This window comes from Mytilus edulis, chromosome 9 (assembly GCF_963676685.1).
Source record: "Mytilus edulis chromosome 9, xbMytEdul2.2, whole genome shotgun sequence".
Lineage (NCBI taxonomy): Eukaryota > Metazoa > Mollusca > Bivalvia > Mytilida > Mytilidae > Mytilus > Mytilus edulis.
This window is the reverse complement of record NC_092352.1, coordinates 40,285,581-40,312,818: the sequence shown is the minus strand read 5'-3', so window position 1 is coordinate 40,312,818 and position 27,238 is coordinate 40,285,581. Positions and strand designations below refer to the sequence as shown.

At 31.8% G+C, this 27,238-nt stretch overlaps 1 protein-coding gene across 21 annotated transcripts in view; it reads left to right on the top strand.

The window, feature by feature from the left end:
- Positions 1–290: 290 nt before the first annotated feature.
- The window catches only part of LOC139488311 (calponin homology domain-containing protein DDB_G0272472-like), a 110,276-nt gene continuing 83,328 nt past the window's right edge, over positions 291–27,238 (top strand). For 5 of the 21 annotated variants that reach the window (XM_071273836.1, XM_071273838.1, XM_071273842.1 and 2 more), the window contains exons 1-2: positions 15,714–15,839; positions 19,037–19,082. The gene's annotated coding sequence lies outside the window, so the exon portion shown is untranslated. Of the gene's footprint in view, positions 394–2,344; positions 2,455–4,837; positions 4,888–9,970; positions 10,064–15,697; positions 15,840–19,036; positions 19,083–26,884; positions 27,058–27,238 lie in introns of those variants that run through there. The other 16 variants (XR_011655984.1, XM_071273824.1, XM_071273827.1 and 13 more) reach the window with 6 other exon arrangements.

Here is a 27,238-nt window from a genome sequence, read left to right as displayed (position 1 = left end):
AAGTGTAAGATCATGATATTTAAGACAAGTTTTAAGTCATACACCAATTTCACAAAAAATCCTAATTCAAAGCTTCTGACCAACATTCAATTTGATCCTAAACCTAAGAGTGCTTTACCCACATTTAAGAGTTCACAAAATACTTACTACCACTCTTACTATTATCTTAGGTTTTTACAAAATGGCTGCAGCATTCCAAATTTTATTTATGAGATGCCACTTTGGTAAAGAAAGAATATTTCAAGACCGCACAAACCTAGATTTGTATACTGTCAGGTGCAGAGGAGATAAAGTGCTACCGTTTTCCAAGGGCCACAGTGTTGGAACTACCACATTTCACCAATAATAGAGAGAACTACTAGACAGTCGATGTCAATTTCTAACAGCACGCAGGTACAGTATAAATGAGATAACATAAATTTATATCCGTTCCCACTCATCTCAATAAATATAAAATAAAACATGACCTTGACCTTTACCTTAACCGGAATCTATACTTACATTTACTCTTCCCAAGTACACTTTGTTCAATCTTCTCGTCCATGTTAGAACAAAGTTATTAAGTGTTACAAGTTGAATTTAATTGTCAATCGTGTAGTAAGAGGTGCTCCCAATCCTCTGTAATGAGTCTGAAGCCCTCAGTGGGTTACAATGAAGAAGTAGTATGAAAGTAGTTATAGCATCTACTTTTTTATCCCACATTTATGGGCATTATGTTTTCTGGTCTATGCGTCTGTTTGTTTGTCTCTCCGTCCCTCATCAGGTTAAAGTTTTTGGTCAAGGTAGTTTTTGATGAAGTTGAAGTACACATGTTCCCTATGATATGATCTTTCTAATTTAATGCATAATAAGAGTGTTGACCCCAATTTCACTATCCACTGAACATAGAAAATGATAGTGTGATTGGGCATCTGTGTACTATGGACACATTCTTGTTTCTCAGTGTATAAGACACCTAACAGCCATTCTACAATGAGAAAAAAAATATATTGTATGGTCGGCTATGAAATTTCCGACATGAAAACTGAATAACATTTTCAACAAGAAAACTAACTTCCTACTTAATAACAAACCACATGAATGAAAAAAAAAATTATGACTATGCGGTATGGGTACATGTTACAAAATAAGCAATTGCATTTAAAAAAATTGAGAAATTGCATGTTAGATATTGAGAAATTACATTTTACAAATAAAGAAATTTATGATTATGGCAGATAATCCAGGCCTCACAGTCATAAAACTTTCGAGCATGATTTTTGAACTCAGACTCGAAAATCAACCAATCAAATTGCTGGATTTCATGTTTCAAGCACGATTTTTGTGCTTCAAGCACTGAGCAAAGTTTTATGCCTTCAAGGCCTGCACTTCCTTATGTGTACTGTATTTGGTCATAACTAAGCTAAGTTCTGTCCAATTTTATTAATACCATCCATGTGTATGAAAACTCTACATCAGTCGTTTTACTGACAATAGTGAGATACCATTAGCAGCATCTGTGGACTATGAATAAGGTAGATTCATGTTATACCGCCATCTTGGATTGTACAATCGCAGTTCAACATATTATGAAACCTATCTTCTCACAATTTATTTCAAAATTCTATCTCATAGAATTTTTTTTTATGTACAGAAATGTGTTTTTCCATGAACAATCTAACCAAATTTAGGCAATTTTCAACGACTCATAGATTGAAAAATAGCATGGTGACCCATACTTCTATATAGACAGCGAACTCATGCAATTGGATTTTTCTAGGTGTGTATGATTTTATAATCTATAGGTTAAAAATATATGTTGATAATCATTTTTACTACATATATGAATAGGGTTTGAAGATTGAATCTGACACTCATTTAGTATATATATGCATAAATAAGAGGCAAGACAATTTCACAAGTTTTTTAATGTCTTATCATGCAGTAAAATGCAAAGGGTATTTTTGATAAATGCCTCTAAATTTCCTCTAAAATTTTCATTCCACGAAAACAGCTAGCATATTGAAGATTATGATTCCAATATGTAAAAAACATGAATAAGGAGATATGGTATGATTGCCAATGAGACAACAACCTACCAGAGTTCAAATGATGTTCATTCAGTGGCATGTAAGATATATTGTTAAAACTATTATATGTTCTATAGATAAGGATCATTTTCTCTTTCCACTAAAAAAGATAAGTGTTTATATCATCATACATAAATTAGCTTAACAAATGATTGAACAGAATGTAGTGAAAAGAAAAACAAATCAAAAACAAATTGGCAGGAAAAAAAACATCAATTGTATGATGTAAACATAATGTTAATCAGGTGCTGTAATATCTGTTTAATCATATACAGGTATCTAGAACTAATTGGTAGAGATTTAATTAGTCCTTAGACCACCTGTAATCCATCCTTGTTATTAGAGAGGCCAAAATGGGGAGCTTTTTTAGTTTAATGAACAGAAGGTTAGTAAACTTTGAGATTGATTTAAATTAGAAGATAAAGAACTCTGAATACATAGTGCAACAAAGTTGAAAGAATTTGGTCATTGTGTCCCTAAATTTCTAAATCCACTACCTTGGATTAATTTTTATTTGTGAGCTACCAATTTTCACTGATACTAGAACACACCCGTGATATCGCGGGTCCGTGACTGAATTAAAGTATATAACTATGCGTAAGCCTTATTTTAGTATTGGTATTGTCATCTGATAAAGTCATGCCGATTATAAGATGCACAGTTTTCTCTGCTTTCAAACACTTTTTGTTTAAACCCGTCGACCTGGAACTTTTTGGTAATATTAATTATTTGGAAAACAAAAGGGCCTGGAATGCATGGAGTATTTTTTTTATCAACAGCATTGTCCCATATTAGTTATAAATAACCGCGCTGTTTTACGTCATGCCGGCTAACAAATTGAAAACTGTACCTATACGCCTTATTTTTAGTATTCGTATTGTCATCTTAGAAAGTCATACTGATTAAAATACTACAATAGGAAACACTGTGACAATGATTGAACTCTGTGATTATGACCCGTGTATTATACGTCATGCCGGCTAACAAATTGAAAACTGTACCTATACGCCTTATTTTTAGTATTCGTATTGTCATCTTAGAAAGTCATACTGATTAAAATACTACAATAGGAAACACTGTGACAATGATTGAACTCTGTGATTATGACCCGTGTATTATACGTCATGCCGGCTAACAAATTGAAAACTGTACCTATACGCCTTATTTTTAGTATTCGTATTGTCATCTTAGAAAGTCATACTGATTAAAATACTACAATAGGAAACACTGTGACAATGATTGAACTCTGTGATTATGACCCGTGTATTATAGCAAAATCCTAAATACACCCGGTTTGGTGGTGCGCCTGTCAGATGCGGAACGTACAGATAAGGTAAAAGGTAACAGGTGAATATACTATTGGTATCGGTATAGGACTCGACCCGGAACGTCTTAAATATTGGCAATATTAATTACGTGGAAAACAAATGGGGCTGGAGTGGTGTAAATTTTAATCAACACCATTGTACTATATTAGTTAAATATAAATTTGAATTCTTTGATTCGTCGTTTTTACGTGATGACGGCTGACAAATTGGACCTCGTAATTTTAGTATTATAGATGTGAGTAATGGACAACCTAGAATTCTAAGTTTTAACAAAATGAAAGTTTTTCTATAGGTATATATTCAAATAAGAATATTTTAAACAAGACTACAAATTATAATATCTACAAAAATATGATTTTTCTCTCAATCCTGGAAAATAATTGAATCCACAGTATTTTGAAACTGTTGTTGGAATTTTAAATTTATAAGAATTGAAACACTTTATAAACAGTGGCTGATCCAGAAATTTTCATAAGGATGGCACACTAACTACCTAAGAGGGGGCCTACTCCAGTCATGCTTCAGTGACTCCCAAAATAATTAACCAAATTTTACCCACAAAAAGGGGGACCAAAGCCCTAGGCACCTGGCCTTCTCCCTTATGAAGCTGCCTCTGAAGTTTATTTGATATAAACTGAAACAACTAATAACATTACAAGTAAGTGAAGAGGAAATAGGCACAAAAATAGTTTTCAGCACAAGTTAATCATATTTTAGTAGTACATACTTGTAAGAAAATAGAAAATGTGCATTGTCACAACGGTTGCCAGTAAGAAAATAGAAAATGTGCATTGTCACAATGGTTGCCAGTAAGAAAATAGAAAATGTGCATTGTCACAATGGTTGAATGAAACAACTTAACTATATATATATATATATATATATATATATATACCAGACTAAAAGGATGTAAACAGCTATAATGTAAAAGTCACTGTACAGCCTTCAATAATAAGCAAAAATTCTACCTTATAAAAACCTAAGAAATGCCTCAGCATGACAAAGTGTGACACAATCAAAATTCAAAATAGAAAACCCAAGGCCTAAAACAATCAGCAAATACAAATATATGCTAATCAGCAGCCAACAAAATCATTGAAAAATGTCTCCTGAATTTGAACAGGCACATAAAGAATGTGGCAGGGTAAAACATATTTGCAGTATGTTGCACAATTTTTTTCTTATTCAAAATATTTTCCATTAAGAATTCATTCCCCCATAAGTAGCCTCATTTTGTAGAAAATGCAGCAATGAATATTCATGAGTTCTCAAAGACAAGATAAGTAGTGAAAGTAAAGGTGTACTTATCTTCTTGGTCTGGATTATTGTCAAAAATTGTGTATTGCATCTCAGATTTATCATATTTTGTCATTTTACTAATTAGTTCATACGTTTTTTTTCTCACGTTTTTGCATTGGAATTTTTTTCCCTATTGTATAGTTTTTATACCTGGAAGATACTGGTTCTTTTCTTGGATTTTACCAGAACTGGTAAGTTCTTAATTTATTTGAAATGTTTTGTTCTCAGATAAAAAAAATTTAGATGATTGATTGCTTTTTTACAATACAAAAATTTAAAAAGAAATTTTCCATTCTTTTTTCTTTAATTTTTAACTTTATTACTTTGCTACCTTTTCTGTTCCTTTATATTTATGTTTTTATCTAGAATGATGATGATTCAGAAAAATAACCAAATATTTACAAAAGTACTCAATAAAATGAAATTCACAGCTTAGTGAGCTAAGCTTATAAATATAAAATGATTTGGTTGTAAAAAGAGCAATATCTTATCGCAGAATTTAAAAGTTAAATAGTTAAATATATGAATATGAAAAGCAACATCATATTGTGTAAAGAATTCAGTATCATTTTACTTTTTTTTTTACCAATATTAGAATGAAAATAGAAGTGCATTCAAATTGAAAGCTTCTTTGTTAACTCTGATCTGAATTTAAAAAAGAAATATATGTTTTGACCATATATCAGTACCAATGACTATTAAAATGTAATCTCCCACTAAAATCTACAACTTACAGTGCAGAATGGGTGTTGTTTCCATCATAAATGACTTTATTTTAATTTTTTTTTGAAAAAACAAAAAATAGAAGTTTGGAGAAATTCTTGCGAGTATGTGCATGTGTTTAGTTTTGGTCCATTTACAGGAAATCTTTATTCTTTATCTAAATAAATGGCAGCTTAATATGATTTACCAAAATTTTTATTTTACATTTTCAATGAACACAATTCATTAAGTTCAAATTGTATAGATTGAAGCTGATAAATTTGCTTTTATTTTAAATATATAACAAAAAAATTATATTTGTGTAGATTTCGCAAGAGGAACATAGATTAATCAACCAAATTTTTGGTGTTTTTTGTTCAGGATATAAATAAGAGAAATAATTCTGATTTTCCAAATCACACTTATTGTAACTCATATTAGTTAGAAGCACTACTACAACATCCTGTAATACATTATGAAACATACAAGTCTATATTCATATGTACATTTTACTAGAAAAAAAGTTACATGTATAATGTTTCACAATTTACAAAGAAAAGCAATACCTCATGCCTTTGAAATATGAAAATACTTGTACCAGAATACATGTATACCATACTTGTACCAGAATACATGTATACCATACTTGTACCAGAACACATGTATACCATACCTGTACCAGAATACATGTATACCATACCTGTACCAGAATACATGTATACCATACCTGTACCAGAATACATGTATACCATACTTGTACCAGAATACATGTATACCATACTTGTACCAGAATACATGTAGACCATACTTGTACCAGAATACATGTATACCAATTTGATTTCTTTGTGATGTATGAGTTGGGTAAATGACATCAATGAACAGTCGAGTCTTTCTGTAAAATAACATAAGCATTTGTAGTGACTTTTACAATGTATGGGAAAATGTATGAATGTCAAAGTCCTCTGTTTGACACTATTCATTTGTTCCATCTTTTTCATGTTATATTTGATATCAAACTTACAAAATAATCTTTGAAGTGGCACTTTTGAACTTAGAAATTTCTATGGAATATGTGTTGTGTCAAATTTTGCTTCAAATTGTTTTTGTATTCATTTACACAAAGCCTTTCAAAAAGGATGAAAAAAGTTATACATTTTTGATACATTGATTTACATCATAAAAAAGAAATCGGGGCACTATTTTTTAGTTGAGTGAACCAGGTATTTAAAAATTAAGAAAAGAGAATAGACTGAAAGATAGGGTTCTATCTGAAAAGAGAATCAGAAATATTATTGTCTGGCTTGACCAACAAAGTTTTTGAATTCTCAACATCTTGCATTTGACCAGGTTCTGCTAACATGAGATTTCTTTCTTTGTTCCTTTAATTGGATTTAATGGTTTATACTATATTTCCATAGGCGGATCCAGGGGGCCCTGCCCCCCCCCCCCCCCCTTTTCGTTGGAAAAATTTGGTTGATTATACAGGAAATCACTGAAGCATGACTGGAGCGGGCCCCCCTTAGTTCAGTCAGCAGGCCCCCACCTCCTTAGGAAAAGTTCTGGATCCGCCACTGATTTCAGCAATGCACATATAAATATATGAATATAAGGAGGTATGGTATTATTGCCAATGCAACAACTTTCTACCATTGCTTTGTTTTTGAATTTATTTCGTAGAAGGCAGTTAATTTGAAAGTTCCTCAGCCAAAGGTGTGGAACAAAACACAAGAAATGATATGCTTGGTAGCAAGACATATTATTTATTATACAGCATGATATAATACATAAAAAGGGTAATATATTGTTGCCAGATGTATACTGCAAATTTATCTAGTTCCCCTTTCAACACATAGAAAGGTATTTCTCATCAAATAAGGGGATCATTGTTTTCCAGTGTGTAACTCCGTCCATCCTGTGTTAGATTGAAGTTTTGGATTATATAGTTTTTGACCACACCAACATATTCATTGTGGTAAAAACTTCCCCAAAAATATGCCAAAGTAAAGTTTTGACCCAGATTTCAAGGTTCAATGAATATGAAGATGTTATGATTGAGGGGAAGATTCTTGATATGTATAGATTTAAAAAATAGAAATATTAAAGAGGGGCAGCTAAGTCATATTATTGGGTCAGAAAGTTCTCTATCTTGAAAGTTCAGTTATCTTGGTAAATCATTAAGAATTTTTAAACACAGAACAACACTCAGTAGTAATTAGACCGGTATACAGTAACCTAACACATTCTAGCATAGTTTTCTGAGATCTTAATGGAAATCTCTTATAATTAAGATGATCATAATAGGCATCTTCCCAGGGGTCTTCACCTTGTAACCGTTCTGTACTTATTTCAGTGTTCTAGAAAATAGTGGATCTATCAATAAGAATATGATAATTTTTGAGGTCATAGTCCTTAGGTTAGATACATGTTCAGGGGATTGTTAACCTTTTGACCTTGATAAAAAAGAAAAATTCAGATATTATGCATTTAAACTGTTATACCAGCTTTCATGAAATAGATGAAATTTTGAACCTTAGAATATAAAAGTAGAAAGCTGTTTTATTTTTATTTTGAATTTGAATTTGAATTTTGAGCCCAGACTGATTTGCTTAGAAAATAAGTTTTCCCTAAAAAAAATATTGAAATTCTATAGGAAAATCTTTAATACTCCTCAATCATTTTTCAAAGAAAACTTTAGATATAAAAAATGTATTTATTTAAAAAAAAATACATGTACATGTATTAAGTTATAGGGAAATATGAGTCAAGACTAAACAATGTCAGACTTGATTGGTACTGATTTTTTATTGTATTTGATCTTTAAAAAAAAAAATCTTTTCAGGTCAGCAAGTTTCTCGAAATATACCACTATCAGGACTCAATCTGAAGATTCTGACATTTTTTGCATGAAATCTAAAGCAAAAATCTTAAGAGTAGCTTAAGTCTTTGCTGATGAGGATAATTTGTACAAATATTTATTTAGACAAGACAGTGCATGAAGTATCAAATGAAGCAAAAGGAAAAAAATATTCACAAGGTGAATTAACAAACGAGATTAGTTTATTTTGCTTACTTATCGCTTTTATATCTCTTGGTATTTCTGGAAGGTGCTTTAAAACCTATTAACGAAATGTTTTTAGGATTTCCATGAGAGAAGTTATCATATTTTTGAACCTTTTTGACTAGAGTTTGTTTGTATAGCTGTCAGCTATGTTTTATCGTTGTGTCATAACGATTGCAATTGGTTTTGCAGTTGGATGGTTGTATCATTTTCATCTAACCTTTTTACATTGTCAGTGCTCTGAATAAACAGATCTTAAATGATACGAATTGAAAAAAGATTTTCTTATTTAATTGATATATAAGATGTAAAGGGGTAAATATTAACTGTACATCCACCGGAATAATTAAGATGCTGTGAAATACAGGTGATGGAGTCCTGAGAAATGCAAATACCCCTTTTTGTTTTGTGTGTTCCGGTAACTATTTTTGAAAAAAGGAAGAAGGGTTATTCATGTTAAACAACCTTACAATTAGCATATATTCACACTTTAGATATAAGAATTAAGAAAGGTCTACTCGGTATTAGAGTTATTGCCCTTTGATGACGATTTTTATCAATTTATTGCATTCTTGCCTTTTATCTTAAAAATTATAATAAATAGATAGAAACTTGAATAGGCAAAAATGATCAACACAAGATCTTTTATCAAGACTATGACTCCTTATTAGAGTAATTGCCGTTTAATGCTGATTTTTATGTCCCATTTATTATGTCCCATTTATGGGCATTATGTTTTTCTGGTCTGTGCGTCTGTCTGTCCCGCTTCAAGTTTAAGTTTTTGGTCGAGGTAGTTTTGGATGAAGTTGAAGTCCAATAAACTTAAAACTTAGTAAACAAGTTTCCTATGATATAATTAGAGATTTTATCCCATTTCCACGGTCCACTGAACATAGAAAATGATAGTGTGGATGGGGCTGCATTCGTGTACTTGGCACACATTCTTGTTTTTTTGCATTTTGCCTTATTTGATAAGAAATATTATAGCTACATAGACACTTTAAATCACAAAAATGATCAGCGAGGCAAGATCTTCTAACAAGTCTAATTTGGCCAGTATAGTTCATAAGCTATCACTCTTTATAGGAGTGAATATTTTTGTCAACAATGTTGGAGAGGGTGTCCTTTGTTGAATATGCACATAAAACCAAGGTGAGTAACACAGGCTCAACAAATGGAAGTTTTAAGCGACCTTGACTGGCTATACAGCCCTTGCACAGGCTCTTTAGAGTCCCTAGTTTTTTATACCCCAGGGTCAAAGATTAATTCTGACCTTGACCCTCATTCACATCTGGTAGTTCAAGGCTTTTAAATATTTGAACCATGTCAGAGTAACATCAAATTTTACAATAGATTTACAAGTGTTGTCAATAAGATATAATTCCAAACTTGCTGAGATTGTGTAATGGTTGTCTTGGAATTACGGTAGTTTCAACAAAGATTTTGTTTTTATGATATCTTTTGAACCCATCTATGTATTTGTCATAGTAATGTATTTATCATTGTATTTATAAAATCTGATATTTAGTTTGGCCATTTGTCAGTAGAGAAGAATTATGAAAGGAAAACAAAGTCAAGATTGCTGATCTACAAAGAATTACAAATAGGTAAAGCCTTCTTTGATGTTTTCTGCTCATCCCATAAATCTGTGTCTTAATGTCAAACTGTTTCCTTCTTTTGTTTTGTATGTGCATCAAATATGTATTTTATGCATCTGGTGTATCTGGGTTAACCAATGCTGCACATTTTTATGCTTGTTTGAAATAAGAGCTTGCAGCTAAATGTAAAATTACCATATACTGATACTGAAGTATGGTAGTATATTGCTTTAGCACAGGAAATGTGATCTGTAATTGTGTTCAGTATACTGGTAATTCTATGGTTGCTATTTTGCATTCTGTAAAAGATATAATACATGTACCCTACCACTAAATTGGGCCAGGTCAAAAAGAATGTATAAGAAAGTAGTACATTTTTTAAACAAATAAAAAAAAAATGGGTGTTTTTTGGCAATAAGTGAAATAATTAGGTAATGGTACCAAATGAGAGCTTAACTGGACTTGTTTTCACTGTAGAACCCTTGTTGATAGTATCTTTTGAATAAAAATTATGAAATTTGAAAAGGAGTGGATATTTGCCATATTGCTTAGATCTAAAATACCTGTTTTTTTTGTGCTAATTAACTTAAACTTTATGCATTTGAACTGTCACTTCATTTGAACTTAGACAATAAATGCTTGAAATTACAGAATTTAAAATAAAAAAATAATAGGGCTAGCTATGACCTATTGGTTTTATTTATGAAGTACAATTTTTGTAGCTAAGGGGTTAGAAGGTTCTCATAATGCTGTCTTCATAGTTAAAATTTTAATCAAGACAATTGTGTTTTAAAAAAAAATTTATCTGAATAAAAGTGACCCTCTCTGTTGAAGACCAATTGGTGGCCTTTGGCTGTTTTCAGCTCTGCAGTCAGGCTGTTGTCTCTTTGAAACGTTCCCCATTTCCATTCTCAATTTTGTTCTAAAGAATCATCCAATCTTTTGACAATGTTTCTGCACATGTTAATAGTTGTATAGATATAAAGTCATCAAAGTTCATTTCATACGTAAGTTTATAGAGAAAACAATTGATTTCTACAGATGTCTAGATATTGTTGTAACCTTTAGTTCTGTAGTAAAATAGTAGTAATAAGATTATTTGTGGTGTATAATTAAGTTGTCAGAAATAGAATCGTAACTGCTTGATATATCTACGTACCTGTTAATTAGTTCCAGTTGTTAGAATCCTCCAAGACACCTGAAGGTCACATTGTACATTGGAGGTTGCTCAAGTAGCAATGTGAGCATTTTCTGATATATATAACTGGTAAGAATCATATTAGGTCTGAACTATAATTGTATCCTTCTCTAAGGAGCAGGATCTGCTTACCTTTCTGGAGCACCTGAGATCATCCCCAGTTTTTTGTAGGGTTTGTGTTGCTTAGTCTTTAGTTTTCTATGTTGTGTCTTGTGTACTATTATTTATCTTTTTCTTTTTTAGCCATGGTGTTGTCAGTTTGTTTTTCGATCTATGAGTTTGAAAGTACCTTTGGTTTCTTTCACCAATCTTTTCTAAGTGTTTTTGTGACACTTTTCACTAGACACAATGACTTCATATATGGTCAGCAGCTTGACAATAATATAAACATGTTTGGCTTTTCAGGTATGTCAGACAACTGCTTCCTGTTTATTAGTACTTTTACTTAAGATTTTTTTCAATTTGTTGAATGAAATCAAATATGTTGTTCACAATTTTCTCCAAAACTACTGATTAAAAATTTTAATATTTGGTCAACAGCTTGACAGTCATGAGTTGTAACATGTATGCTCTTTAAAAGATGCACAGGCTTATTCATGTTTTCTCTTTCTTTCAGTTATTCATTTTTTTCTTAATTGAATGAATACTATTTAAGTTTTTGTCACACTGTTCTTAGAAACTATTAAACAGAATGACTTCATATTTGGTCTGCAGCTTACCAGTGATAAGTTGTAATATGTTTGGACAGCTACTGAGTATGCCATATTTTTTTTCCGGAAACTTTCGGTGTGCTTAACCATGACAATGCATTCAACCTCTTGTTTAAGTTTTATTTAGTCATATACATAAACTTGGTATTTCTTGTTTAAAAAACATTTTATTTTAATATATCATACTTTTTCAAAGATATCTTTCAACTAATGATTTAAAAAGGAATATCCAATTTGATGTTTCACAATAAAAAAATAACTTTTTTGTGAAAATTTCAAAACAGAACTGGGGCCTCGGTGGCCAAGTGTTCTATGTAGTTCAACTACTGAAATCACTAGCAAGTCAACACTGAAGGTGTGTGTTCGAACCTTGCTCATGCTGGTGCACTCGACTCCAATCTTAATTGACTAGGATTGACAGTTTTCCTTTTGAAGGTTGTTGGTTTTCTCTGGGCACTCTGGCTTTATCCACCAATAAAAACTGGCCGCCACGAAATAGTCCACAATTGTGCTTTAAAGTGGCGTTGTAACACCAACAGTCAATCAATCAAAATAGAACTATAAAGTATAATGATTAGTAAGAAAGGTCAGGTACAATGGATATGTAACATTGGTGGAACATTTGTTGATTTGTTATACAAACTGAAAATTGAGCATACAGTTACTACAGAGTTAAATAAGTACTCTCTGACCTTATCTATTCTTCACATCTGCTTTGATTTCTTTTGCCATTTGTTGATATGATTATAAATAATAAACCTACTCGATTACATATCTATGATTATATCAAATTACTGAATATTGCATTTCTTTACATTTCCTCCATTTGAATAGATCATAACCTAACTGAAAGGTTATCGTAAATACCAGATCTCAATCAAAATATTATTTATGGATCATATAATGATTTTGACAGAGAGAAAAACAGACCATGCCAATAAAAATAATCAAATAAATTGTTATAATAGCAAATGGTTATTAATATTTAGTAATAAATTCCTGAGATAAAGAATATATCATGTATTTGTTACCAGAAGTGATATTACCCAGATTGCATCAAGACAGAGAAGTGTTGGAATGTTATAGAGGTATCTGTCTATGCAAATGTTTTGATTACCTACTTAGGAGATATTCCTCTTGTCACCAAGCTTATCAGATTTTTGAATAAGGATTATTTTTATGTTTTTCTGTCTATGCATTTGTTAGTATGTTTCTTTGTCCCTTCATCTGTCTGTTCGTTCATCTGTCTGATCGTCCATCTGTCCTGCTTCAGGTTTAATTTCTGGTCAAAGTAGTTTTTGGTGAAGTTGAAGTTCAATCATCTTAAAACTTAGTACACATGATCCCTATGATATGATCTTTCTAATTTTAATGCCAATTTCTGGGTCCATTGAACACAGAAAATGATAGTACAGGTGGGGCATCCTTGTACTATGGACACATTCTTGTTTAAAAGAATAGCATGGTACTCACAAACTATAAAATACTTGGAGTTAGTACTAACTCTTGACATAAAAAGAAAAGAAATTGAACTTTAAGGTTTTAAAAATAAGCTTTTATATAAATTTGTATTAAGAAATGCTTTTGGAAAATAAAATAGAAAAAAGTGTTTCCATGTTTTTTTTTGCATAAATATAAAAAAAAATGTATACTGGACCTTCCTTTATAAAAAACATTTATCTTAGGTAATAACTGCCCTTATAAAGCAGAGTTTGAAATTTTCTGAATCAGTCAAGCAAATAGTTTTAGTTAAATTTCTATTGTTGTCTCTTAGACACATTCCTGGTTCCCATTCTCAATTGGCTTCATAGGCAGATCCAGGGCCCCCCTCCCCCTAGAACAAGTTCTGGATCCACCACTGCGCTTGATGCAGAATCTATTCTGATCTGTCAACCTTGATCAATGGTGAACTATACTCATTAAATCTGCACTGATTAATATATAAACAGTATTTCAGACTATGAGAACTAATTGTTCGTTTACTGTGTTTTATTCATGTAAGCAACAATTAATTATGAAGAAATTTGTTAAAATCTTGTAATTGAGTTATACTGAGAACAAATGGAGAATACATGATTGATTTAAGATCAAAGAAAGTTCTTATTATCAAATCTCCATGGTATTGTATCTGCTTTATCAGAAGTTTTATTTGTAAGACATTAATTATCTTTTAAATTCACAAAGCCAGAGTTTTTTTTAAAGGAATTTCATCTATTGGGCCAGTCCCTACTCAGCTGCTTGCTAGCCTATCAACAAGACAAATTCTTTAAAAACAGGCCTGAGGACTTCAAATTTCCATTTTAGGACGATATTTTTTCAACCATAAACAATATATATTTACCCAATTTGGTTTAATAATGCCTCAAGGGAAATGAAGAAGTCCAGTCCACTGATGCCACTAGGTCAAAGGTCATGAGCACAATGTTTATTGATAGGAAGATATTTAAGCTAAAATATGATTATAAGTCCAGAGGACATATTTTGAACCGCATGTGTAACATTTGTACCTAACTTTGATTGATATTGGTCAAGTAATCATCAAAAATCTGATGGATAACTGGATACCATAAGAAGAAGAAGAAGGTCAAATAGTGTAAAAAAGCATTTTAAGTTATTAGGTCAAAGGTCAAGGTCACAGCAAAAAATGAAAGAATGAAATTGGAACAAAATTTGGTTATATCTTTTGAACAGTTTCTAGTAAAAATCTTTTGAATCAAGTATCTGATCTTTACCAATTATTGATGAATAATGTACTTTGGGTAGAAAAACACTCTAATTATTTTTTGAAAGAAGCTTGTTGAATCATCTTGTTTAAGTCGAGAAGGGGGAAAAGTGTTGTTCTTTATTGTCTTATGCAGTTAAGTTCTAAATTGTCAGGATTTATCTCCCTTTGAGCAGTAAACACAGATTTGGCTCTCTGAAAGTAAAACGCAGAACAGCTGATCGAAAAGATGCAGGCAATCTGTCAACTTTATTTAGGACAAGAACATGTTAATCTGATTTGGATATAGGATCAACCTGTGGAATTGTAAAAAGAATAAACAAAATCTGAGACAAGGTGTTGAAATTCTGTAACTTTCATACACAGGTGCAAAATATAAAGTAGAAGGTTAATACTCTGTCCTACAATAACTATTTCTCACATCTAAGCATCTTGTTGAACTAGAATTAAAGTTGAAAGGAATAGACACATTTTAATACCAGGTATAATATCATGTTAAAATTTGTCCATATGTAATGAAGAGAAAACATGTGTAAGAAAGAAAACAATTGATTTTATTTGAATTTGTAAGTTTTGTTGATATTTATATATGAGAATTGGATCTTTAAAAAGATATTACAATTTTGATTCATACAGTTGACGTATTCAGAGTTGAATTCATGTTTTAATAATCTTTAACTAACAAATTGATAACAAATAAAATTTCTTTCCAAATGTAAAGTTTAGTTGGTGCAAATATTAATAGTCACTTGAGATTGTAAAATTTGAAATACATCCAGAATTTAATATACATTTTCATAAAGGATCCAAAAACAAGTGTAACAAGTTGTTACACAAAATAATTCAATGGGAAAAAGGAGACCAAACATATCGGAGGGGAATAGAAATGGAATATTAAACGGAACATGTTATATTACATCAACTGACAGTACACAGCAGGCTCTCCCATGCGAGATTATGTCATAACAATTAGTTAATTATAGAACATTCTCTAGGTGGAAATTGATACCAATAAACATACATGTTGGCACATTCTCGGCATGCTTTTTATGTCATGTGTGCATTATAGCCAGTACATGTATTACATAGAACATTTGTGTAGACTATAGGAGTACTTTTTTTATTTCGGAACTTATACTACCACCAAATACTGTAGTGAGTATTTTATTGACTTACTTTTTACTTATTGAACTTACAAATTGAAATAATCAAGGTATGCTTTGATCTTGTAGTAAATATATCTAGTGGAAAAAAATACTGTTAGACCAAAATGTATAATTCAATAAAATAAAATTAATAAAACTGTTTCAGAATAAAATTTAATTGTTAGATCTTTTTATTTTCAAAGTTTAAAAAAATGATATTGGTTAACTCTTCAATTATAAATATGAAGAGGCAAAGGTTGTTGTGCATTAAAAGAGTTGCTTTCTTAGAACAAGTATTACCTGAAAGGTAAACAGGTAGCTTTAAATTTGTAAATATTTTAAGATTTATTGATACACTAATTTGTAGGGCATAAATTCCATAAATATATTTTCCCATTAATTACCTTAAAAAAGAAAGAATCATTATTAGTACTATTAAGAAGAAACATACTCAATGCTAATGTTGTTATAGTTATGAAATATTATTGTTTATTTATATTTCACATGATATTGTTTTAATGCCCAACCTACAATAGTAGAGGGGCATTGGTTGTTCTGTTTGTCTGTTTGTCCATTCATCCATTTGTTTGTTAGTTCCTTCATCTGTCCCACTTCAGGTTTAAGTTTTTGGTAAAGGTAGTTTTTGATGAAGTTGAAGTCCAATCGACTTTAAACTTACTACACATGTTCCCTATGACACGATCTCTCGAATTTTAGAGCCAAATTGGTGTTTTTACCCTAATTTCACTGTCCATTGAACATAGAAAATAACAGTTTGAGTGGGGCATCAGTGTACTATGGGCACATTCTTGGTTTTTTTTTCTTTTTTTCTGCACACTCTTTTAAACCTGTACTGATTTTTTAATGTTTGCCCTTGTATGTTCCTTTTTGTCAATTGTTCAGTATTGAAAGGATGGTAGAAGATCTAGGAAAAAAATAAGTTGAACCCTTTCACATATTGATGTGCCTGTCCGAAGGTTAAGAACTTTATCAATTTTTTTTCATATCTTGAAGGTCTTTTGGGATTTTTTAAGAATTTGGTTAATCTTGATGGCATTTGTTTGATTAGACCGATTTTTCTGTCTCCTGTGTCCATATTTTACCCTTCCCATGTGTTATTTTCCTTATTTTGACCTTTTGTATTTTTTTTGGACACCTGTTAAAAAAAAAAGAAGATAAATTGGAAACATGAAAGGTCTTTTGTTTGATAACTTCTGTTTATTTTATTCACAAATTTTTTAAACATGCAACTATTTAAGCTTGAGTTGCTTTAATATATAAAAATAAAAAATGTGGTATGATTGCAAATTCTACAGAAAAAAACAAATGACTTAAGAAATTAACAAGATCCCTGTACAACCTTCAAAATTGAGCAAAACCCATACGGCATGGTCAGCTATAAAAGACCCTGAAATGACAAATGTAAAACTGTTCAAATGAGAAAACTTGCACATATGAAAAAGAAGATGTGGTATGATTGCAGCCTGTTTCAGATGAGGTGGATTTAATAAGCAATTATGCGTTCTTCAGCAATGAATAAAGCCTTGGATAAAAAAATGCCCATGACATGATAAAAAGAAACAATTCAATTCATTAATGGCATAATGGTAATGAGTAATACAAAATATAAGACGCTGATTGAGAAATTTGTAACATTTAGTTTCTGTTGATATAAGAAGAAAGATAACTCTTTCTGTTTACTTAGTGTATTCTGATTCCTGTAACATGAGGAGACTAATGTATAAGGAAAGTCTAGGGTTTAGGAAGTACAAGTTCATATTTACTGTAAAAAGGCTGATTTTGATTGATATAAAATTTAATTCTTCAACTTACAAAACTAAAAATTAATTGTAAAATTGTATTATATAATAATATTTTATTCAATGTTAAATTTGTTGACCAAAATAAAGGAGCCTTGTGAACAGGACTTTAGATATTTCAGTAATTTTGTAGCATCATATGTTATCTATAGCAGCATTTATACATACTAACTAAATATATATATGAGGAAAGTCTATTACAGAATGAGAATGACAGAATCAGTGGCGGATCCAGAACTTTTCCTAAGGGGGGGCCCGCTGACTGACCTAAGGGGGGTCCGCTCTAGTCATGCTTCAATGATTCCCTATATAATCAACCAAATTTTTCCCATGAAAGAGGGGGGCCTGGGCCCCCCAGGACCCCCCTGGATCCGCCTATGAGAATGACGGTATTTGATACTCTTGTTGTAATAAATAACATTAAAATGTAAAAAAAAACCAAAACATCCCAAGCCCCAACATGGAGCATTTGATCTTGTGAGTTCTCTTGTCTCTGCATTATTGGCAGTTTCTTTTATTTTTGATAATGTATATAAGTGCAAATAATGTCTCGACAGATAAAAAAAATCTGTGCCAATTAATATACTATTTTTACAGAAGTTATGTCTGGAAATGCTAATTATTACTGCAAATTGCACTTACATTTCTTGTCAAATTCATATGAAACTTGTATCAATGGTTTAAATCAGCAATGTTTCTCACAAGTCTGAAAATCAGTGCTGATCATCTATTTTTGTGAAATTGGAGTTTATATGAAATATTGTATTGTTAGCATATTCAGCTTACAACTTCTTGTCAGATTTTTATGAAATTTATATCTAAGATGAGGACCAGTTGAAAATAAGCACTGATAAAATACTTTTAAGAAAGTTATGCCCCTCTAAGAAATTATGTGAAAATTTCATAAACCTGCAAATGTTGTCAGATTTTTATGAAAACAATTTTAAGAGCAAAATTTTATCTAAGTTATTGCCCTTGAACAAATAAATTTGTGGTAAAGCATTGGAATTTGGTTATTAAAACCTTTAAAAAGATGTTCCTACAATTTGTAATAATTGAAGTTAACTCAAGTAATAAAACCCTCTTCCTGTCACAATTGTGTTACAAGCAGTTATATTCTTGGACAAGAGTAGTCTAGGTAAAAAGGAGCATTCGATTATACATAAGTTAAAAGTTAGAAATTACCGAAAATGAGAAAGAAGAGAACATTTGAATAATCTTGCAGAGAATGGCTGTCTGAAAATCTGAAATTTTAATTATTAAATCTTTGAAAACATTTTCTTTTCAATTTATGCATGTACAGTTGGTTATATTCCAAGAAAATTAAAGCAAATATCACTTATATGTGTATTGAGTCTTAGATAGCATTGTTGTTACTTTTTTCCAGATATATGTGCTTACAAAGATGTAGTGACAGAAACAAAATAGAAATGGTAAGTAACACTGGAACATATATAAAAAAGTGTTTATTGGTTGATGTTTTATGTATCACAGGCTTGTCATCACTGAAGCTGTCAGTTCAAACTTAGCATATACATCACAGTGGATTTTGCCTCAAATCTTATTGACCAGGATAGCCAGTTTTCCTGCATGAGGCCAATGGTTCTCTCAGAACACTCTGGCTTCCTCCATCATTAAAATCTGGCTGCCCCAAAATAGCAAATGGCCCTAAAAGAAGCAATAAACACCAAATATAAAAGCAACCAATCATTATTCTTAATAAAATGTGATTATCAATGGGAAGCCTGCTCTTGAGAGCCTGCTTTGAATTACCAGTAGTTAAAAATTTTCATTGAAAAAGACTTGAATATTTGTGCTTGTATGTTAAATCTGATAATATACAGGGAAAAAGATTGAGAAATGAAAATCGATGTTAAGCTTATGTCACATGTTCATGTGCCTGTCGCAAAAGTCAGGAATATCTTCAGTCTTTTGTCATTTCGGGGAAATTTGGTGTGAATGGCGGATCATTGATTGTTTTATACCTTTCGAATCTGGATCTGGACGAATTTCAACTTGACGTATTGTATTAACAAATGTCAATTATTTAAGACATTGTTATATCCTCAATATGTCTAGGTTTTTTATGTAGTTGGGTTGCTGTCTCATTGATGTATTCCCAAATTTCATCTTTGCATAAATTCTATATAAAGAAAAAATAAGTTTTGGTAACTAACAGGATGACTAATTAACTTTCTAAAAAAAAAAATAGAAATGATAAAAATTTTGGGCCAATTACTGACTGATCTGTCAGTGCTGATGTTATAAAACTTGCTATTGAGTTATCTCCCATTTTACATGAAAAATACACATTTGAATTATAAGATCTTAAATTAAATTGCTGAATCATGACTTTATATTTGGTTTTAAAGATGTAACATGAAGTGCAAATCTGGCTATGAGTATAGTGATTGTTAAATGGACCCACTTCCACACAATGCCTTCATATTTTCTTGCAGATGTGCACCTCACAATGTGTATGCATTTGAATAAATTCAAAAGGGGCCCATATTAAATATTGAGAGGTATCTTTGAAACAAGTGTATACAATTAGGTCAGCCTTTTCATGCTTGAATTTTTAAGTCTGCAGTTTTTATAAAGGGTCCATGACATTGTTGAAAATTATGATTGACTAGGCAAGAATATTTATAAATTATTGCTTCAGGTCTGCTGGAGGTTGCTTGATACTGATTTTTAGTTTAGAGTGACACAGACAGACAGGTTTGGGTTGCCGACAGACCCCTGGCAGATATGTTAGTTTTATTTTGAGTAGGAGTTATTACATGAAAATTATATTTTCAAGGATTAGCTAATGTTTGGGGATAGAAAAATTCCAAAAATGGACCCTCAATAATTATGTTGTACATGCCATAATTTCTTTATCATTTTTAGAATGTCAAATACATTAATTGTAATATCTTTATAAAACACATCTAATACCTTGAGTTATTTATACTTATCAAACTTTCTCACAGTTCTAAAGTTGGCACATCATCTGTTATAGTGATAGGTGTATATGATTCTTTCTCTCAACTTTCACCTTTCTTCTGTTTAAGATAAGTAATGAATTAATCATATTTTCATCAAATCATCAAATTTCTGATTAAACCCATGCCTCAGTTCACCTTCTATAGTTCACCATCAAAGGGAACATGGTGATTTGTGCATTGTGCAAAATGATAAATCAATTTACTCTCAATAAATGCATTCCCAATCTCTTTTACATAGGACACATTCCAATAGAAACAGAAATTTATTGTGCCTGGAGATATTCGTCTGCTGCAGTTAACTACCTTAGCAACAAACGTCTGCCAAATTACTGTTTACAATTGACTTGAAAGATTGCCTCATGAAATCCATAATTATTACTCCATCATCTTTTACCTAGATAACAATTTCTGTGCATTTTGGAAAAAATGCATATCTAAGTAGTAGAATTGTATCACTTATAAGTAGTTTTTGTCTGCTTGGTGCTTACATTCCTTGAATTCCCTTTTGATATTTTTTTTGGAGAGGACCGTTTTTGTTATTCTGAGACACTTACTATCCAGTAATGCAGGAAAGACCAAATGGCATGGATGTCAATAATTATAGTCACCATGTGACCATCAACAATGAGCAACTCCCAAACCATTAGTAAGCTATAATAATATGTGGAGTACAATATAGAAACAATTTAAAAGTCAAAAACAACTGTCTGATTTATGCTAACACATTTAAGGAAAAACAATTTCGACAGACTGCAACCAAGGATATGCACTTATTTACAGACTCAAATCTGCTTAGGCCAAGACTGAAGAGTAAAGGTCTGTTCCCCTCCTCTCCACGCTTGGCAGATTAGGATAGAAGTTTTGATCAAAGAGGTAATGATACTCATTGGTTGCAGTTGTAACTTGCTACATCCCATCTTAAAGCACCTTGAAGATGACCATTTGTTATTGTAGTAAATGTATATAAACAATTACCATATGCTGATTGCACAACAAGCTTTCACCCCCAAAATATAAGACAATATTTAGCGGCAATTTTAAAGTTCTCAATCAACTAATTTGAGTTCCTTGGTATGTTTCTTGCATAAATGTAGATTGCCAAAAAATAGTTTTTTCATTTTCTGCTTCACACTAGACACAATCATTTTAAAGCCTCAATACTGAAGTGTGCAAATGCTGCAGTTGATTTTGAATGATGGAATCCAAATGGGCATGACTTTTGTATACCAATAGATGGTGCAGCATTGTAATCACAAATTTTGGATAACTCTATCAAGGTAGGAGAGGAGAGAACTGGATCCTAACCTTTAGTTAGCATAGATGACAGACCCTGTTATGCTTTAGTTTGACCTTTAAAAGTGTTTTCTCAGTAACTGGCAGCTTTATTTCCACTAAAAGATTGACCAAATTTTTGTCATGATAAAAATTATCAATTAGTACTGTTAAACCTCCACCAGAGTTGTTATTTATATCCTTTAGTTGCGGAAGACTAGGATAGAACCCTAACTTTCAAGTTATTCAACACTAACAATTTTTTTATACACTTGTATATCAAGTGTCTTAAAAGGGAACAATCAGTACACATATGCAATTATTACCATTTTTGTAAAAAAGCAAACTTTGGGTTATGCCCCTTACCTAACAAGCTTTCTAACCAAGTATGGTATGTTTTTTGTACTGATGTATTATTTTCTCAAGTTTATAGTTAAGAATTTTCTTATATTATTCTTCATCTTTATAAATTAAAATATTGGTTTTTGGTATTGAGGTTGAATATAGTTTGTTCAGCTGGTTTGCACATTATTTTTTGGGGAAAATATAACAATATAGTTGTTATATGTTTATATACTTCCTTTGTTCTAAAATAACCTATATGTTGAGAAAGATTTTGATGTGCCAGCCTTTAGTATGCAATCTTCTAAAACTTAAAGATATACTTCAAAAAAATAGTTTTTATACCCTACAAAGGGTGTTCATACCTGTAGCCAGAGGGGTTGGGGGTTTGGATGACCCCCCCCCCCCCCCCCCTTTGAAAACTAATAAGCACTGTTAAAGTTCGAATTGTGATGGTTAAAGTGGAGTTTATGAGTCCAAATACCCCCCTTAGAAAATTTCTGGCTACGGGCCTGATGTTTGTTAGACAAATATCACTTTAAGTCTTTATTGGCCCAGGAAACTACCCACAACAAGTCCCACTGAAGACAAGCAACACAATTTGTGATGAAGATCCTTTAACTGTAATTTATATTTACGTATATTGATAGAAACTTAGCACATTTAGTTTATATTTGACCAGAGAAACAGTCATAAAAGTTTGACTATTGTTCTTAATGTCAACACTTTGCATTTATTAAAATTGTATGTTATCTTTAATGGTTGGTATCATTGAATAAAAGTTAGGTTGATTTTGATTTCCATATCTGGACATATAAGTCATTTTATTTGATAGTCTTTTGAGACACTTATGAAGATAAATTAAAGAATTGGGTCAATTTAAGCTAGATTTTTTATTTGATTTGAAAGGACAATTTGTCATTATTAAGGCATCTTGGTAATACAGATCTCATAAAAAAAGGACCATATTGACCTTTTCACAAAAAGAAATTATAGTAGGAAGATTAATGTCATTCTTGCAATTATAATTAAGATTATCTAATCAATAATACATTAAAAATACTTTGTCAGTGGACTAATGTTACTTAGGGCACATTTTGAAATTATTAGGATTTGTCTTTCATTCACTTATGTAGGCCACCTAGGTGTTTGTTGAAATTCATTGTTTTGTCAGTGCTTAATTCGTAGTTTCAAACTTTCATACAATATGGGTGCCAACAAGGTACAGAATATGTAGAACATAGATGGCGCTATAATTTAAAAATTTTGATGTTTTGAGTGCAATTCTGGAATAATGTCAAGTACTGAAAAAGTACAGCACATATGGGACTTCTCACTGGCACTATTGTAGTAAAAGATTTCAAATTGAACTATCAACACATTATTTCTCATCCAGTATGCCAGATTCTGTTGTGTAACATACTTTATAAATTGTGTTTACATTTAAGTTCTAAGTATCCTTTGAACATTTCTTGTTTGACAATAAAAAAACTCAGTGTAGTGTGATGTATAAAGAACTCGATAGAGAAGTACTTTGTACTGTAAAATGAATGTAGCTTGGAGCTTTAAATGCCCTCCTCACCCGTTCATCTCTCTGTCCAGCTGGTAGCATGTTAATACTTTCTTTTTATGGCCCCCAACAAAATTGTCTGTGCCATATAGTTTTACCCTTGTCCGAAATTCTGAAATTCCATATGTCCGTCATTCCGTCATTCCCCATCAAACCATTATACGGAGTTCTGTTTGAAACACATTCAGATATTGGGCTGATTTTTGTTATGTGAGTTAACCATGGTTAGTTACAGATCAAGTTTAAGGTTGGTTTCGCTCTGCTAATTTTTGCCAAATTACGGGCTTAGGACTTTGATAAATTGTTGAAAATCACAGTTATACACACTTTTTTTCTAAACTCTGTCAGATATTGGGCTGATTTTTGGTATGTGAGTTAACCATGATGTGTTACAGATTAAGTTAAAGTTTTGTTCTGCTCTGCTAATTTTTGCTAAAGTTACAGGCTATGGACTTTAATAAATTGTTAAAAATCATACCCGTATTTCGGCATGTATAGTCCGCACTTTTTTTCCTTAAATATGTAGTTTGTACATAGGGATAGTGATACGGCGGCGGCGGCAGTGTTAGCTCACTTTTTAAAAGCTTTATATTTTAGAAGGTAGAAGACCTGGATGCTTCATACTTTGTATATGGAGGCCTCATGTTACGAAGTTTCCGTCAGTCACATGTCCAATGTCCTTGACCTCATTTTCATGGTTCAGTGACTACTTAAAAAAAAGTTGAAATTTTTTGTAATGTTAAGTTCTCTCTTATTTTAAGTAGTAGGATAACTATATTTGGTATGTGCATACCTTGCAAGGTCCTCATGCCCGTCAGACAGTTTTCACTTAACCTCGACCTCATTTCATGGATCAGTGAACAAGGTTAAGTTTTGGTGGTCAAGTCCATATCTCAGATACTATAAGCAATAGGTCTAGTATATTCGGTGTATGGAAGGACTGTAAGGTGTACATGTCCAACTGGCAGGTGTCATCTGACCTTGACCTCATTTTCATGGTTCAGTGGTTATAGTTAAGTTTTTGTGTTTTGGTCTGTTTTGCTTATACTGTATGCAATTGGTCTACCATATTTGGTGTATGGAATGATTGTAAGGTGTACATGTCTAGCTGGTAGGTGTCATCTGACCTTGACCTCATTTTCATGGTTCAGTGGTCAAAGTTAAGTTTTTGAGGTTTGGTCTATTTTTCTAATACTAAAAGCAATAGGCCAACTATATTTGTTGTATGTAAATATTTTATGATCTATATGTCAGTCGCGCAGATTTTATTTGACCATGACCTCATTCTCACAGTTCATTGCTCAGTGTTAAGTTTTTGTGTTTTCGTCTGTTTTTCTTAAACTATAAGCGATAGGTCAACTATATTTGTTGTATGGAAAAAATGTTAGCTATATATGTCTGCCTGGCATGGTTCATCATGTTATCTGACCTTGACATCATTTTCATGGTTCTTTGACCAATGTTTGGTTTTCTTGGTTAATGTTAAGTTTATGTGACAGTTGTAATAAAGCTTTACATTTAGGACTATCAACATAAAATCAATGATTAGTAAAGAAGGCGAGACATTTCAGTGTGTGCACTCTTGTTTTAATTCTTACTACGAAGTTGTCTCATTACATCAGATTGAAGCTTATATACATACTTTCATCATTATTTTAATATTTAAAATTATATACCAAAATTAGATTTCTCAAAAAGTGGTGGTCTAAAGGTTTTGACCACCAAAATTTTGCAAAGGACTGACAAAATGTTTGTCTATTTTGCAAAAGATCAACAAATGTTTTGTATTTTTTCAATAAAAAATAATAATGAGGACCAGCAGATTTTTTCAAAGACCTCTAGGGAAAGAAAAAAGATTTGGAAAACTTTGCCAAAATTGGGTTTTGATCCAGTTTCCACATTTCACTGCATATTGTCATTGAAAGTCTTTTTATGAGCCCATATTGTCACTGTTCTGAAGAATACATATTATTGTTTTATTTTGTTTTGAGAGAAAGTAGTCTTGGTGCATAAAACAATACTTGATGAACTTGGTTGGTATTTGACAGTAAGGTTATCAATTAACTCCATACTGTTTTATATGAGACTGAACCAAGGAACCTCTGTTATTAGCTCATCTTGCACCCAAAATCTTGCCTATACCTATGGTATATATGATATTTCTGTATTGTGCAAGATTTGTTAGTTCAAAGTAAAAAACACAAGTTTGAAGAGAACATCACTAAGAATGTTGCCACTCGTGAGATACCATAAGCTTTTAACTTTGCAACATTTAGCCATTTTAAATCATGCAATTTTTTGGGGGGATATTTATTTGTTTACCCTAAATGTGACCCTAACATGTCTATTATGATCCAGAAATTATCAGAAGTCGGGGCCCACAGACTGTCTAAGAGGGGGCCTGCTTCAGTCATGCTTCAATGATTCGCTATATATATAATCAACCAAATTTTACCCTCCAAATCTGCCTCTGTTCTTGGAAATATTGTGTAAGTCTGGGTTTTTTTTTGGCCAATCATGCATTTGAATGGGAACATATAGTTGGAACTGCCCCCTTTTTCCTGGGTTGGGACCCCCCCCCCACCCCCCCCCCCCCCCCCCCACCCCCCTTTAAATGGCTGGATCCGCCACTGTGGTATATATCTATGATGAATTTATTAAAAGGATTAGAGAGAGATTAATTTTTGGAATGTTCCTATAATGTTGAAAAGCAGATTTAATATACAGCTAGTATCAGTTCAGTTCAGTGATAAAAAAAACTAGAACATATGTGATCAAAAGATACACATATATACAAATGTAGGTTTGAAAAGGTTTATATCACATTATGATTCATTCGTTTGGTTACCCCCAGAGTAGAGAATATTTGTTTTCAAAGAGTGTATATGTTTCCAAACAATCAAGAAATCCAAAGAAGAGCGAAAAATTCACAAAATTCTTTAAATAATAAATTCCAGCTTCCCCATTTTACATTAATCATTAAGTAGTTAATTCACAAGTGACCTTAATTAACCCAAATCTAACAACATAGAAATGGCATGTGTTATATGGTTCATTTGTTAAAGAAAGTGTCAGGTTTCCCTGCCTTATCATCATCAACACAGAGCTTGGCTGTAATGGTGTAAACGGCTACCTGAAGAAGAAAAACTCTGGGGATATAATCATTCTGCACCCACAATTCTTTCAATTTAAAGCATCGGAAAAGTTTTTGAAAGTGAAAGTTGAACTACTGCAGTAAGTATTTATTTTTTTATTCTTTAATTGATGTGTTTTGACATGTTTTAATTGACTTTTTTGGTAAGAAAGGTGGAAAGTTGTACATTAGATAGAGACAATGATGAGAAAACCATAATGAAGGTTTCACCTCGTATGTATAAACATATTGATATATAGAAACTGTTTTTCTGAAGGCCGG